The sequence below is a fragment of the Canis lupus genome, chromosome 3 (assembly GCF_048164855.1).
Source record: "Canis lupus baileyi chromosome 3, mCanLup2.hap1, whole genome shotgun sequence".
Taxonomy (NCBI): Eukaryota; Metazoa; Chordata; class Mammalia; order Carnivora; family Canidae; genus Canis; species Canis lupus.
The window spans coordinates 24,548,129-24,562,589 of NC_132840.1; the positions used below are offsets into that span (position 1 = coordinate 24,548,129).

At 56.0% G+C, this 14,461-nt stretch overlaps 2 long non-coding RNA genes across 2 annotated transcripts in view; one reads left to right on the forward strand and one right to left on the reverse strand.

Moving 5' to 3' along the window:
- On the reverse strand, positions 1-3,498 carry LOC140630064 (uncharacterized). Its single transcript, XR_012027864.1, has 3 exons — positions 3,415-3,498; positions 2,677-2,913; positions 1-1,228 (listed from the first exon to the last, which is right to left on the reverse strand). It is a non-coding gene; the product is annotated as an uncharacterized lncRNA (long non-coding RNA).
- Positions 2,205-14,461, forward strand: part of LOC140630065 (uncharacterized) — an 18,907-nt gene continuing 6,650 nt past the window's right edge. The window contains exon 1 of the long non-coding RNA XR_012027865.1: positions 2,205-2,958. This is a non-coding gene — a long non-coding RNA (uncharacterized lncRNA). The remainder of the gene's footprint in view (positions 2,959-14,461) is intronic.

A 14,461-nucleotide genomic window follows, 5' to 3' on the forward strand; every position in this document is an offset into this window, starting at 1 on the left:
CAAGGCCCCCCGAGGCCCGGTCGTCTCTCCTCTCACACTGTGCCATCTTTGGCTCCTGCCTGAAAGCAGGGCTGTTCTGCGGCTCCGCGGCTGGGAGGGGGTGCAGCTTCTGTTCCCTTCCCTCACCTTCTGTGTCCCGTGTTGAGAGTGCCCGCTAAGTCCACATGCTCCTTCCTGCCTGACATGCCTTTATGAGATGCCCCCACCTCGGTCTCCCCGTCCCCTGGGCCGTCCGGTTGTCACCATCATGGGCAGGTGCCTGCGTGTTCCAGGCCTTGGTGAGTTAGTTCCCCGGGCTCTGTGCTGGGGAAGGACATGGGGGGAGGGAGGTTTGCAGTTCCTAACTCACGTATTTTCCATTTTATTCTATTTCATTTAAAAATGCTGGTCATGGGGCAGCCCCGGGGAGTTTAGTGCTGCCTTCAGCCCAGGGTGTGATCCTGGAGACCTGGGATCAAGTCCCGCGTCGGGCTCCCTGCACAGAGCCTGCTTCTCCCTCTGCCTCTCTCTGTCATGAATAAATAAAATCTTTAAAAAATAATAAAAAAATAAAAATTCTGGTCATAAAGCATATGCCAAGGGAAAGAAGCCAGTCACAGAAAGCCACATGTGTAAGTCCATGTCTGCGAAACGTGCAGAACAGGCAAATCCAGAGACAGGAAACAAATTCATGGTTTTTGGGGGCTGGAATGAGGGCTTTAGGGAAATGGGGAGTGAGTAGTCCTGAGTGTGGGGTTTCCTCTTGGGATGATGAAAAGTTCTGGACCCAGATGCTGTTGTGCCAGCCCCCCAAGACCTCCTCCATCTAGGATTTACAGGAGTGCCACCAGGTCTGGGGGCACCTGCTCCAGCCCCACACTGATGGCCAGGCTGCTCTGATGGTGAGTACAAGTGTCCCGAGGCTGCTGTAACAACGTCCCACATGCCGGGCAGCTGGAACCACAGAAACCTGTCCTGCTACAGTCTGGAGGCCAGAAGCACGAGCCCAAGGTGCCTGTGGGGCTGTTTCCATCCAGGGCCTCCCCCCAGCTCCTGCTGGTTTGCCAGCGTCCTCGACGTTCCTTGGACGATAGACTCACCGCCCATCCCTGCCTCCATCCCACTGGGCTTCTTCCTGTGTGTGTCGGTCTCTGTGTCCAAACGTCCCCTTCTTGTGAGGACACCAGTCATCCTGGGTTGGCACCCCACCCTGACGATGTCATTTTAACGAATTGCACCTGCAATGACACTATTTCCAAGTAGATCAGTTACACAGTACGGGAGGTCAGGACCTGAATGTGGATTTACAGGGGCTCGGTTCAGCCCGTAACAGTTAACTATCCTGAACCTCACCCCTGCACTGGCCTCACCCCTGGCTTCCCGGGACGAAAGCGCGATATGGACAGGGTTGGATCTAACCGGGAGTGCAGGCTCCTGGTGGGCGGGCCTGCGTGCATGAGCTGGGCGCAGGTGTGACCGACCCACTGCGGCCCTGGCACCACTCTGCTGGCCACCTGCTTCACAGCCTGTGGCGTTGGTCTCACTCGAGCGGCCTGGACAGACCCTAAAGGAGCTGGTCACACTGCACTTGGCCAACTATATCAGTTTTGAGACTGAGTCAAAAGCAGCATCGATTGAATACAACCTGCCAGTGCCCTAATAGGTCCCTAATCTGGGCCATCAGGTGCACATGACCCCTGATGGGCCCAGCTATTCCTGGAGGTTGCCAGCTCCAGCCGACACGTGGCAGGAGGATCCAAGTCTCCTTCTGGAGCTTGGGAAATGCTCTCAGCACCCAGTGGGATCCGGCCGGGGGAAGCGTGGGAGGGAATGTCCTCTCTGCCACCTGGGACCGACCCCATGGCCTTCTGGGGTGCACAGTGGGGCCGCTGCCTGCCACGGGCCAGGACTTGCCAGGCTGTCCCCATCCTGCCTCATGCCACCCAGGGGACTGAGCCCCTGGTTGCCAGGCCCTTCATGGGTGAGGCTGCTGTCACATCTCCATGGAAACCAGGCCCTGGAGCCCCCGAGGCACCTGGTGAGCCTCTGGGGCAAAGGGATGCTTCCCAGCACCCCATCTTCTGGTGCTCCCATCAGACTCCCACCAAAAGTTCTGGGACCATCATTGGTCTAGCCTGTTTGACTTCCAACAATGAAACAATGACAAGGCATTCTAGGAGGCGAGAACACACAGACTCAGGTGTGACACACATGCCAGGCTCTCAAGTGGGAGCTAAGATGAACACGCCAAGGGATCCAGTAGGGCCAGTGGATTCCAGGAGAGAGCAGACGGATGGTGCGGGCACAGGGGTGGGACTCTTACGGGGACACAGAGAGGTAAGCAATCCGCTCCAGGACAGAGGTGGGAGCGCTGTCGGGCTCCTGGCAGGACTCTCTGGGTGGAGGAGACCCAGCCCGTGGGAAGCTAGGTCGACAGTTCCCAGCTCCAACCACGAGGGAGACAGCATCTGGGAGCCCAGAGCAGCCTCAAAGGCACAGCACACATGGAAGGAAAAGCAGAGGACAGAGCAGAAGAAGCTTTGGAAGGGATTGCAGCCGAGACCTCTGCACAGCTAGTGGCAGAGACACACCATAGACCCGAGCAGCTCCAAGAAGACCCAGAGGGATAGAGACGATGACCCTGAAACCCCCCCATGCAGACCCTGGACATTCAAGTGCAGAGAACAGAAAACAAACCCAGAGTCCTGAGAGGAGCTGGAGGGAAGTCTTCCCCGCTGTGGATGGACATCGTGTCCTGTCCAGAGCCGCACCAGGAAAACAGTGAGAAATACACAAAACCACCCTCCCAGAAGTCACTGAAACTACCGTCCAAGGTGGAGGAGGCACCGCCTCCTTCAAGCCACGATGGAGAGCATGCAGCCCAGGGCCGGCCTCGTAGGCAGCGCTGGACGACGTCCTCGGGCCAGAGCTTGGCTTCACCGGGAGACCAGGAGGCAGCACAGAAGCAACAAGAGTAAGGTAAGCTCCTTCCTTTTCCCATCCAGTGGCGCTCAGATCGGGCGCCCCTCTCCACCTCTGCTGGTTGCTGGGCGGGGGCAGCCTGGGGGCAGGAGTGTCGGGCTCCCAGGGGCTCCCGCCCTGTTGGGCACAGCCGCCACCCCCTGCAGTGGCTGGAAGGTCTGAGAAGAGGCTCAGCTTTGGAAACTGGGCAGAGGAGCATCACTTACTGGAAGGAGGGTGGCTGCTCCCCAGTGCCTGCCCCTGAGCCTCTGCCCCCACACCCCACTGGCTCAGCTCCACTGTGTTGAACCCAGCACCCTTGCACCTGCTGCCCTTGAACCCAACGCCCTCGCACCCAGCCCCCTGACACCCAGCATCCTGGCACCCAGCGTCCTGGCACCCAGTGTCCTGGACCCAGCACCTTCATACCCACTGCCCTCACACCCAACACCCTGGCACTCAGTGCCCTCGTACCCAGCGCCTTGGCACCCAGTGCCCTCGCGGAGCCTGGCCTCCTCCTCTCAGGCTTCTTCCCTCACCACCTTGCACAGTGCAGAAATGGTCTTTCTGTGCATCTGTCTCCTCTTGGCATGCCTCGCTGTGAGTAACCCACTCAACAAATGTTCACTGAGCACCTACCAAGTGTCGGGTGCTGTTTTAGGCACTGGAGATACAACATGAGCAAAATGGACACAAATCCTCAAGAGGGGAGACAGAAGATAAGCAAAGTGAGCCCACGAAATCTGCGCTATGCCCGTTGGTGACACATTCACAGAGGAAATCATAGCCAGGGACAGGGTGAGGTGCCAGTGTGGCTGGAGTGCAGGGAGCAGGGGGGTGGGAGGTGGTGGCAGAGGTCATGCAGGGCCCCGGGGCCTTGTGAGGGTGAGGCCCTGGCTTGAGTGGGGTCACTGGCTGGTGAAGCTGGGACCAGGCAGCAGTGGGGGAGCATCCGGGAGAGCTGGTGGGGGCCTGGGCCTAGTGGTACTGGGCAGGGGGAAGGCTGGCAGGAGTCTGTCAAGGTAGAGCAACAGATGGGAGGTGTGTGGAGGGTGAGGGTTAGAGTTAGCTCACTCTGCATCTTCCAGTTTGGTTGGAGATGGATGTGAGATGGATCTGCCCTGCAAAGCTCTGAGCTGGTGGCCAGAGGGGAGACGTATCAGAAGCTGCCAAGGGAGCAGATGCAGATGAGTGGGAAGAGACCCAGAGACCAAGTCCTGGACCTTCCAAAGTTTTGGGGGCAGAAGAGGGCTTCAGGGAGTGAATGGGGCAGCAGGGAAGGCAGGTGGTGGGGAGCAGAAGGGACGTGGGGCCTGGCAGTGCATGCTTGCCAGCCTGCTGGCCTCTCGACCAAGCTGGGCTCCCTGCAGAGGTAGGTTCCCCACCTGCCAAGGCTTCCTGTACCTGAGCCCGAGCCCATCCCACAGCTCTGAAACCTTGCATCCTGACTGTGAAGATTTGGCTCTAAAAATAGGTGCCATGTGGGGGAGGAGACAGGTGGGAAGCGGTGCCCCCGTCCCCCTGGCTGCCAGCGTCCTGGCACACAGCCGTCTGGCCTGGCAGTTCTCTCAGCTGGCAGAGGCCTGGTGCATCCTGGCACATCCCCAGGAGAAAGCAGGCTGGCAACTTGGCAGACCGCCCCCAGGGAGCCCCTGCCTCACCTCTACTGTGCATGCCCCAAGAGCCAGCTGTGTGGCGTGAGCCTCACTGCCTGGTCGCCTGGCCCCACACCGGTCTTTCCAACCCCGGCACACCTTTGGGCAGGTCCTGTGATCTGTCCATGCTTCCCACTCCTCCTCCAGACAGTGCTCATTCCGTGGGGCCATGCAAGGATCTCAAGGGTGAAAATACGCCAAAGGCCTTATGTGGCTGGGGTAGGTCAAGCTCAGTGGGTGTGGTGATCCTCATTGGCTTTCATCCTCTCAGCTTTGCTCGGGGACCTTTCCTCCACCTGCACGCTGGTATCACCTCCTCACCTGGCCTCCCAGGTGGCCTTCGGGTGCATCCCCAGGGGCAGGTGATGCATCTCTGTGATTCACTCTCCAACCTTTCGTGCAGCACAATGACACCTCACCCCTGCTCTGTCTGTGTCAGGTGGGGCCACGTAGCATCTTGGCCCAGTGCAAGGTGTGGCGACTGAGGTTTGCTCTGTTGAGCAGCATCATTGGTGCCTGAGGGGGGGCTCATTCTGTGTCCCAGGATGAGAAGTGCCACAGCCAGCCTGTCCCTGCCAACTAGTACTGTGAGCAAGAAGTAAACTTGGTTAGAAGCCCCAGGGTCGGGGTTGTTGGTTACTGTCACAGAGCTGACCAGCACACCAGACAGCATCAGCTTCCCGCCCGCTGCACAGACCCTTGTTTTTTTTTGTTTTTGTTTTTGTTTTTGTTTTGTTTTGTTTTTGCACAGACCCTTGTTAACATCAGCTCTCCAGACAGTAAATAGTAAATGCACGGGTCTTACCTATGTAGGCCAATGAGAGTGCGCCGCCGTGTGAGCCCATACTCTCCTCTCTCCAGGCAAGATAGAACATGCCCGTCACTTGGTACCTCCTTAAAATCAATTCCCCTACCCCAGTTCAATCACCCCCTGATTTCTCTCCTAATGGGGCAACTGGACTGTTGCAGTAACAGGACCATGGGGTACATGCTTTCTGTGCTCAGTGTCGTGGCTTGTCATGGTGTTCTTGGGAAGTGTGTGTGTTGTGAGTCACCACATCTCAGGATGCAGACACCCTTCCCATATGAACGCACTCTGGGTTGTGTGCACATTTTATTTTTTTTTTTTTTTTTTTTTTTTTTTTTTTTTTTTTTTTTTTTTACTGTGTGCACATTTTATGACGACAAGTACGGCTGCTGTGAAATCTGGTGTACGAGACCCTTTGTGAGCACATGGCTTCCCTTCTGGAAATTCCCCTGTGAGTAAAACTGCTGGTTACATACACAGTATATTTACTTTTGTAAGGAATTTCCAAACTGGTTTCTCAAGTAGTTGGCCTAGTTTCATGTTCCCACTGGCACGTCGAGGGTTCCACTGGTTCCCCTTCCTTGCTGACATCGGATATGGTCAGGTTTTGTGTTTTCTGTTTTAAATTGTAATCTTTTTAGCTGATGTGCAATGACAGCCAGTTGGGAGTTTTAACTGGCATTTCTCTGACGACCAGTGATGTTGAGCATCTTCTCATGTGCTTGTTGGCCATCAGTACCTTTTACACCAGTGTCTATACACATTTGGGCCACATCTTATTGGGTGTTTGTATTCTTATTAAGAATATATAATGGGTTGGGACGCCTGGGTTGGCTCAGCGGTTTAGTGCCTGCCTTTGGCTGAGGGCGTACTCCTGGAGACCTGGGATCAAGTCCCACATCGGGCTCCCTGCATGGGCCTGCTCCTCCCTCTGCCTGTGTCTCTGCCTCTCTCTCTCTCTCTCGTTCTGTCTCTCAAGAATAAATAAATAAAATCTTAAAAAAAAAAAAAAAAAGAATCTATAATGGGGCAGCCCAGGTGGCTCAGCGGATTAGCGCCGCCTTCAGGCCAGGGCCTAATCCTGGAGATCTGGGATCGAGTCCCACATCAGGCTTCCTGCATGCTTCTGCCTGTGTCTCTGCCTCTCTCTGTCTTTCTGTGTTTCTAATGAATAAATAAATAAAATCTTTAAAAAAGAAAAAAAGAATCTATAAGAATTCTTTATAAATTATCAATACAGATTGTCATATATATGTACTGTTTATTTCCTCTGCGATTCGCCTTTCCGTTTTCTTAATGGTGACTTTGATGAGCACAAGGCTTTCATTTTGATGAAATCGTATTATTTTTTTCTTGTGTAGCAAATGCTTTCTGTGTCCTAAGGAAGGAATCTTGCTGGGAGACGTTTCTCCCATTCCCTCCCAGATGTCTGGTTTGCTCGTACAAACTGGCCCAGGACCCACTTCCTGCCCTATGGGGCTCCCAGGAGAGCCACCTGCCTTGCCCGAGGCCCGAGGCCTTCCTCGTCACAGCCAGGTCTGGGCCCGGGAGTCCAAGTCTGCTGTGCTGACAGGGCTGTTCGGCCCCGGGGTCGGTGCCATGTTGCCCCCCACCCCCCGGACAAGAGTCCTGAGGCCCATAGGCTGCAGCCTGAAACGGCAGATGTGTCTTCTCCCATGTCTCCATAGGTGGAAGGACTGTGGTGGACCAGGTGAGCAGGTTTGGGGATCTGGTCTGGGCTCCGACCCAGGAGACAGAGCACTAGGGCTGAGCCGAAGGGTGTTTGCAGGGGGAATCATCAGGTTTGTTGACCCCAGGGCAAAACTGCAGCTGGGGGTGTTGGGGTGTGTGGCCGTGTCTCACAGCCCAGGGCGGGAGGGAAGTTGGAAACATCTGGATGTGTGGTTTGGTTGCTGGGATTGGGGGCAGAGAGGGCAGAGTACCAAAGGTGTTAGCCAGGGAGGTTCCTAGGTGAAACCAGGTGAGGGGCAAGAGCAGCATGGCTGGCCAGAGCCCTGTAGGTGTGTGGGCTCAGGGGGACACTAGGACGGCAGGGCTGGGCTGGGGCTCCCAGGAGGCTAACTAACATTTCTCTGGAACAGAACAGACCAAGGCCCGTGAGATTCACCAGGGCTGGAGGCTGGCCCCTGGCTGGGACGGAGGGGAAGCCTGCCCTGCCCGCTTCTGCTCAGCATTCTGGGTGGGGTGTGCGTCCTGGGCTGGGGGTGGGTCCTAGGCACGGGGTGGGGGTGGGGCAGGAAGGAAGATGGGCTGTTCTGAGGCTGGCGGAGCTGTAAGCACAGTTTGGACAGACTCTAGCTGGAGTCTGGCTCCCAGGGATCACAGGGCATATCACCACGGCACATAGATCCTCTGATTTCCTCTTTCTGGAACAACCAAAGCCACATCAATCCCAAGCCCCCCTGCAATGGCCTCTGCTGACCACACCGTAGATGAGCACTAGCTTGCGTTGCATCCGGCAAACATGGGCCTCCTGAGTCCCTAGGCCCACGGAGGAGACCACCATGTTAGTCAGGGTGGGGGGCCAGGCTTGTGGCTGGAGTAACTTTCCCCCACTCAGGCGAACTTGGTTGTCAGTGGAGTCCCCACAAGGCTGCTCGGATCTCCTGAAGCCGTTGTCTCAGCATCTCCAGGGAGGAGATGCAGCTCCAGGTAGCATGCGCCCCCCTAGCCACAGGGGCTGGGGAACATAGGGGTGCATGGGGCTCAAGGGTTGTACAGCTGTCCAGTTGCTTTGGGTCCTGAGCCCAGCACCCAGGAAGACTTCTGCGCCCAGGTTCCTGCACACCCACACACCCCAAGTCTTCCACTTGGGTTCATTTGCTCATGCAACTAATGTTTGCAGAGCACCTGTATGGTAGCAGGTGCCAGGCTCGCTGCTGTGGATCTGCACTGAACCTGGAGGGGGTGTCAGCTAGGTGGGGGTGGTGTGAGTGCCCAGAACAGCCCAAACTAATGGCCCCAGACTGGGGCTTAGACAACCAGAACCTCTCCTCCCCTCTGCCCACCCCAGACTTGGAGGCTGGAGTCTGAGATCCAGGCAGGGACACACACCCTCTTGGAGGCTCCAGGGGAGGGTCCTTCCTGCCTCATCCAGTTCCCGGCGGCCAGGCAGGTGTCCTTGGGTTTGGGGCTGCACCCTTCCACCCCTGTCCTCACGTGGCCTCTCCCATGTGTCTGAATCTCTTATAGAGACTTCAGTCATTGGATTTAGGCCACCCCAATTTAGGATGGTGTCATCTTGAGTCTTGAGACTCAGCACTTGATCACATCTGCAAAGACCCCACTTTTTAAACAAGGTCACATTTACAGGTTTTGGAGTCAGGATGCAGACATGTTTTGGGGGACACCCTATTCAACCCAGTTCAGAGGCATGAATGACATTAAACCAGGCATTGGGTGGGGGTCCGGGGGGGTGGGGCTTGGCCCTGGTGCCCTCCTGCGTCACACACACTGCCCTGGCTAATTGCTGCAATGAAGCTCTGACCTCCCCTGCCCTGCAGAGGAGGGAAGGAGTCAGCGAGGCGGGCAACTGTTGGTGCATTCCTTGGAGCGAGCTCCGTCCCGGACACAGATGCATCTGCAAAGACCGGGCCACTTGGCAATCCCTCTCTGTCACGAGTCACCAGCACAGACCAAGGTGACAGCGGCTGATAACCTCTTGGAAGCTGGGTTTCCTCGCCTGGGAAGGGGAGATAATCACTTCTCCCCCGGATCAGTGGAGATGGCCCAGGAGAAGGAGGCTTGCCGTGGCTGTTCCCCACCTGTGACGGGTTCCTCTCCCGAGAGGGCCTGGCTCCCACTCCCCCGGGGGCCCCAGGGGTGCCAGTGGAGGCTCATCAGGGCCAGACTGGGAGGACCTGAGCCCAGGGTACGCCACCCTCGGGGAAGGACGGGGTGGGAGCGGGATTAGGGAGAAGATGGGGTGCACGAGGGGGCATGGGGGATGGAACCCCTGACCCCCTTCCTCACCTCACCACCCCCTCCTCCCCAGCCCTGCCAAGGGACAAGGGAGGCAGAAAGATGGAGGCAACCAAAGAAAATGCTCCCTGAAAGACATGAAAATGAAGTCAATAAAAGAGATAAAAATGGAAATATCAAGACAGCAACTTCTCTTCTGATTACAAAGCAGGCGGCGGGGGTGGGGGGGCGGGCGCCCCACAGAAGCAGCTGCACAGCCGGCCGGCCTGATAAGGGCCAGCAGCCTGGGCCCGCGAGATAAAGCTACGCGGCCGCCTCCAGCCGGCCTGGCCATCAATATTCACTCGGCCCACGACGGGCTCCAGATAGAAGATGCGCAGACTGCGCTGTGCTGCCGAGACCTTATTAATCTGCTCGCGGGCATTTAAATGCCGCGGAAAACGCGGAGTTTAGAGCAGCCGTCAAGAGCTTGACACTTCATCACTTTCGCTCCCGCCGGCCCCTCTCCCTGGCCATTGTCTCCCTCTGGAAGTGAAGTTTTCAGATGCAGGCGGGGGTGGGGACAGGTCCAGGCCACCTCCCCCGCCCCTGCAGGAGGGAGGGGCCTGCAGAGGTCGCACCTGCTGGGGAAGCAGGCAGGCAACAGCCCCAGTCAGGGGTGTTCAGGGCTTTAGGGGCCACATTGACTCTGGGAGGAACTGGCTGGACATTGGTACCCGGGCTCCACTGTGCGCAGGCCACAGCAGGGCAGGGCAGGGGGGCTGGGCGGGGGGGAGGGGGGGCTCACTCTTCTGGGTGTGTCAGGGACGGGGTGCAGCCTTTTCCTCCTGAGCCGACAGCCTGCTGGCAGACACAAAAGCTGAACACACAATCATACAAACAGATTTACAATTACGGGAAAGGCACGGTAAGGGATGTGACATGGGTGGAGAGGCGGGGGTGGGAAGGGAAGCTGTCCACACCCCTCTCCCGCTCAGACTCCTCATGGCTCCCACCCTCTAAGTGAAAAATCTCAAGGGCCCCAGAGGTCCCAGACTTCTTTCCTCATCTTTGGTGTGCTTGTTTCTTTTTAATGCCAGGCTTGCTCTGCACAGGGCCTTTGCATGTGTTGGGCTGCCTCCCAGGGGCCCTTTCCTCCAGTTGTTGCCTGCCTTGCCTCCTTCAAGTCTTTGCCAGATGTCACCTCCACAGAGAGGCCTTTCTTTTGAGGATGGGGATAGCAGGCAAAGGCAGAGAGAGACTCTCATGCGGATTCCCTGCTGAGCACAGAGCCCTTCCTGGGGCTTGATCTCACAACCCTGAGATCATGACCTAAGCTGAAACCAAGAGTCAGACACTTAACCAACTGAGCTGCCCAGGCGCCCTGAGAGGCCTTTCTTAACCACACCCTCACCTCCTTAATCCCTTTCACGTGTGGTCCCCGTCCCCACCACACTCACGCAGCATAGGAACAGGTGTCTGCATCCACTTTACCCACTGCTGGAAACTCAGAGCTTAGAACAGTGCCTGGCACATAGGTGCCCAGTACATACTCACTACTCACTGCTGAAGGAGAGAGGCCGTCATGGAGGCACCTCAGCGAGGTGCTGGGGTGACAATTGGTGGGGTGATGTCAAGGGACCTGGGGTTAGACTAACTGCACCCCGGCACACAGAACCCACACACACGGCTCATGCACAGAGAAACTGCCCAAGAAGCATGCTCCCTTAAAAAAAAAAAAAAAAAAGAAAGAAAGAAAGAAAGAAAGAAGCATGCTCCCAGGTGGGCTCCCAGTTGGGCTCCTAGGTGAGCAGCCAGGAGACGATGAGATGGGCAGGTTCCCAGGTGTCATGCATGGAAAAAGCAAGGGCAGAGTGCTCTCATACCTCCACACCAGTACATGCTGGTTGCATCCCAATCCCAGTGACAGCTTGCATGGACAGCATGGCCCTACTAACTGGGACCTAAGCAAAAGACCTCTGAAAGCAGACACTGGAGCAACTGCAGGCTTCCCCAAGGCTGCTCCCCACCCTGTGACTGCTGCCCTGCCCCATCACCCCTTTCCTTGCTCACGCTTCTCTCCATGTTACAATCTCCGGGACTCTCCTGTCAAGTCTTATCTAAGCCAGGTTCCTGTGGATGGGCCAAGGGGAGACGGAACATCCCTTTTCCCAAAAGAAGATACTAAGTCCCCCCACCAGACAGACAGGACATTGGAGGGAGGCTGGTTCGCTCCAGGCCCTGGTCCCTGGGTGCTCTTCTTCCAGGTGTGGTTCTTCCTGTCAGCACCAGGACTTTTTAGAACCGTTGTCTGAGAGATTACCTTTCTGGGTTAAGACCAATATTTAAATATTTAAAAACCTATTAGGAGGCATTGCAGATGGAAAAGATAAACGCTGTTTGTGAAATGGCATTTGGGTTTGGGGATGTATATAAGAGTGTACAGATGGCTGGTACCACTCACAGTCCAGCCTGCACTCTTCTCTTGCTTTACACACGTTCACGTGCCCAGTGATCCTGTGAGGTGGGCACTCTTGTCTTCTCCATCCCACAGCTCAGCAAACAGACCTTGGACTTTGGAGCTTCAGGCCAGGTGCATATGCCCCCGGTTGGATGTACTCAGAGGAGTCCCCTCTCCTCTCTGAGTCTCCATTTCCTCATCTGTAAATATAGACATAATGCTGGAGACTTCCCAACAAGGATGCTGTGAGGTGCAAGCAGGACACAGAACTCAGGAGATGGGTGCTGCTGTCAGACCCCCATGCAGCATGTGCCTGCTCCCCTGGCCTCCTCTGGCCCAGAAACAGATGGGGTGAGGCCTTGTCTCCTCCTGGCTGAGCCAAACACAGGCAAGCACAATTGAGGGAGACATACAGAACACAGGGGAGACCTGACAAAGAACAAGGGGCATAAGAGCAGCCAAAGTCCTACTTCTAATTCTCGAGGTACACATTTGAGTTTAGAAGAACCTCCCAAAGTCTTCTGTAAGCGCCAGACAGATGCTGCACATTAGGGCAGTGGCCTTCCGGCCAGCAGTGGCCAGTCTCTCACAGCATCTGTCCTTGTGGCTGCTCTTCATCTCACAGACTACCCATGCCATGAGCTTCCCTCCCTCAAGGCCAGGCTGCTTCTGCATCTGGCTTCACCCATAAGCAAATGTCAAGTCACCCAGTCCAGAGCTCCTAGTCAGCAGGAAAGCTCTGTGCAAATATCAGCAATCATTAATAATCATTAATGAAAATTATAAATACATGCAAATTATGGGAGGAAGATTTTCTGGAGAGCAGGTATCCAACAGGACACAAGGACCCTTGGCTGATCCCCCTGCCTTTCCCTCTTCCTGACCACAGGATTTGGCTCTTGCATGCAGGCCAGCTGTGGGTTAGTTCAGGGTACTTGAGATAGTTCACGGTGGTTCTGGGACAGACCCAGCTCCCCAACAAATGTGTAATTCTGATGGATAGGTAGCCCCAGTGTTCCCAAGTATAAAGTCAGGTGGTGGGGGAGTGGTATCCAAAACTGGTCAACATTCCCTCTCTTCCTTGCATGGAGGAGGCAGGGAGTGGCGGGGGGAGGAGGGATTTGTGTAGGTTTGGCTCCTGGCTCCTCCTTGTTCCAGCCGTGGGACCCTGGGCAGGGCACTCCTTGCTCCAAACCTCAGTGTTCTCATCTGCAAAGTGGGCACAATAGTGCTGAGCTCATAGGACATCATGAGGCCTGAGTGAGCTAATACCTGTGCCTGCAGCAAGCCAGACACACACATGTCACACGCCTGTTGCTGCTGTGGCCACAGCCCCATTGTACTGGGTGATGAACAAATGAATGAACAGAGTCCTGGGCAGTGGTGACGGGGTCCCATGAGGCTGTAAAATCTGGGGGCAGAGGTCCCTCTTGCATGGCTCCTCTGTCCGTGGTGCTGAACCCAGGTACCCTGCCTACCGCCTCCCAGCGGTCAGAGCCAGGTGACAGGGAGACAGGCTGGGGGGTAATAATGGGACCTGGGGGCACTTCCACTGACACTTCACCAGGAGAGAAGAGGAACTTTAGTTTTCAAGGCAGTTTTTAACAGTCCTGGTTTCTCAGGAGGGTATTTATCACACTGTTATTTGCCACCATTCTCCTTCCTACCTGCTCCAGCTGTGGGTCCCTGAGCAGGTTTGTGCAAGTGTCCACCAGAGCAGAGCCAGAGAAGCAGACTCACCGAGTGTATGTGTGTGTGTGTGTGTGTGTGTGCGCTTATGTGTGATATATGGATATATGTGTGGGGGATATATGTGGTCTACACCAGATACATGTGGATGCATTGCAGCGATCTGACCACAGGCAGTCTGGCACCTGATTAAACAGCTTTGTGGGGCTGCTGTCTGATGTTAGAAGGCTTAGTGATGTGAAATGGGGAAAGAGGGCAAGCTGCTCCCCAAATTGAGCCAGAGCCCCACAGATACCCTAGTGCGGCCAGTGGTTGTGCCTATGACCTAGGGTGTCCAGCAGGTGCTGGGCTACACTGCCCCATCTAACAGATCAGAGTTGGTGAAGAAGGGTAGGGGATAGTGGCTCAGTGGCAGGCCTGGCCACATGCCACAGGTGACTCTACAGATCAGGGACAAGAGGTAGCTTCCCCTCCAAATCCCCTGAGAGACTCTCACTCTGGGCCCACTACATCTAAAACCCACAGGGTATTTGGGGAAATGCAGCCAGGCTTGGCAGGCTGACTTGTGACAAAGCTGCCATTGTGAGGAGGTGACAGCCAAGGCCTGGCAGGCCACCTGTGGTTTGCGGTCAGCTCCTCTAGGGTCAGAGCAGGCCTCTCACCTGGGCATCTGACTTGTATCTTGGCTACTGGTCCTTGGGGTGGGAACTGCCAACCTGTGTGGCTGACTATGCCCCTTGGAGGGCTGACACCAGGCCTGGCTATCCCCCATCTGCTGAGCCCCCTACATCTGCTGATCCTGGCAGCCCCAGCTCCATGAGGGGAGGCCACCTGCCTCCGGGGCCCATTGTGAGTGGAGCTTTGCTTCTTCTTGCTCATCTGTTCATGTGGGAAGCCTTCTGCTGGTTTCTCCTGATGCCAGTAAGGACAGAGCCTGTGTGCCGAGGACCCACACAGGTATGCGTGCTGGGATGAACCCCAGCAAAT